The sequence below is a fragment of the Panicum virgatum genome, chromosome 8K, assembly GCF_016808335.1.
Source record: "Panicum virgatum strain AP13 chromosome 8K, P.virgatum_v5, whole genome shotgun sequence".
In the NCBI taxonomy this organism is placed as follows: Eukaryota; Viridiplantae; Streptophyta; class Magnoliopsida; order Poales; family Poaceae; genus Panicum; species Panicum virgatum.
This window is the reverse complement of record NC_053143.1, coordinates 55,869,798-55,871,461: the sequence shown is the minus strand read 5'-3', so window position 1 is coordinate 55,871,461 and position 1,664 is coordinate 55,869,798. Positions and strand designations below refer to the sequence as shown.

The 1,664-nt window shown below is 40.6% G+C and overlaps 1 long non-coding RNA gene across 1 annotated transcript; it reads right to left on the bottom strand.

Moving 5' to 3' along the window:
• Nucleotides 1–688: 688 nt before the first annotated feature.
• On the bottom strand, nucleotides 689–1,261 carry LOC120646429. Its single transcript, XR_005664427.1, has 3 exons — nucleotides 1,132–1,261; nucleotides 831–1,023; nucleotides 689–749 (listed from the first exon to the last, which is right to left on the bottom strand). It is a non-coding gene; the product is annotated as an uncharacterized LOC120646429 (long non-coding RNA).
• Nucleotides 1,262–1,664: the final 403 nt, after the last annotated feature.

The following is a 1,664-nucleotide window of genomic DNA, read 5'->3' as shown; positions in this document are numbered from 1 at the left end:
AAATGGTCGGCACTAACGTGACAGACGTTAGTGCCGGCTACTCTGACTGGCACTAACGTGTGTGTGTTAGTGCCGGTTCGTAATACCAGCCGGCACTAACGTGCCCGCCCCCGCCCGACTCCTGACAGCAAGGTTAGTACCGGCTGTTATTACTAGCCGGCACTAAATGTTTTTTCTTCTTTTTGTTTCTTTTCTTTTCGTTTTTATACATATGGCTATGCGTATTTCTAGCGTATGTGACTACATAGTCGTACTCTTTGCATTGCACAGTATTATTAGAACAGAATATTACACTAACATTATATATTTATATATATATATTTGTCATGTATGGAACACTTAGGAATTCAAAAGTACATGAGATATTACAAATTATTGCGCACATCAACTATAATAACGTATCAGCTTCCTCGTCGTCGGATCTTCTTGGGCGACGCTTAGTCGGAGATCACCATGAAATTCGCCCTTAGGATTTATGACTTCATCGAGTAGAAATCCGCATATAGCTTCTTGAATTGCCCTGATCCGAGCGATTTCAATGAGTTCTTCTTTCATCCGCCAACGCTGTCACATTTTTCGATAAAAACATGAGAATAAAAAATAATGAATTAAAATAATGAGCAGATGTGATTGTGCTCACGTACATTGAATGCCTCCACTGTCATTTGCCCTTTTTCACTTGCAAAAGAGTTGATCCACTCGCATACGTAGTATCCACATAAGTTGTTTCCTTGGCCCTGTCTCCAACACTATGGACAAACGTGGGTTACGATATAGAATTTTTCTGATGTTTATTGCGAATGACATTAGTAGCGAGAGTATATTCATACCGGAAAATCAGTCACCCAATGAAGAGGCTCGATTTCACCTATGGGCAAGCCTATGTATTTGTGGAGGTAGCGACCCCATGTAGTATTTACCACCTCGATGATATCTTGGTACTTTGATTTATCTTGCCTTAACGAGTCGTACACCAAGACCTTGTGCTCCTCAATCCGAATACAAAGCAATATCCAATGAAAGCTGTGCATATACATACGCATAACCAATTAATGTTGATTATAATAGTTATTAAATAGTATTATTAATACGAAGGGATTGAAAAAAAAAGTCTAACAAAGAACGACTCACTGATGGTTGTATGGCAAGAGAATGAAGGGACACATGCTATTTTTACGCAACCCCCTGTATATAACATTGACTATGTCTCCAGGATTTAGCGCTAGCGATTTCTCGTGTATAATATCGGGGTCGAAGAACCCGACGTTTTGGAAGTTCTTCTTTCGGCAAATTTGAATTTTTGACCTACGAGACACAAGAAAAACGGGGATCAGTCAACACACAAGGCTAAAATAATGAAACGAGAGACAATACTTACATGCACCATACACTGACGAGGGACTTGTGAAGGGCATCTTGATGGTATAAATCGTAGAGTGATGCAAACTCGATATATACATCATCTGCCCCCCGCCAGAAATGCTCATCTTTAATCCGAGCTGGGAACATCTCTAATTTACTAGCTTTAGATTGCACGGCATACCATTTGTGTAACTCGGCCATTCTCGTTGGTAGGAATGGTAGCAACTCTGGCCATATCAAAGGTTCACCAAGTACAAATTTTTTCCTGCCGCGGGCATTCTGTAGGGCCTCCCCAAGCAATT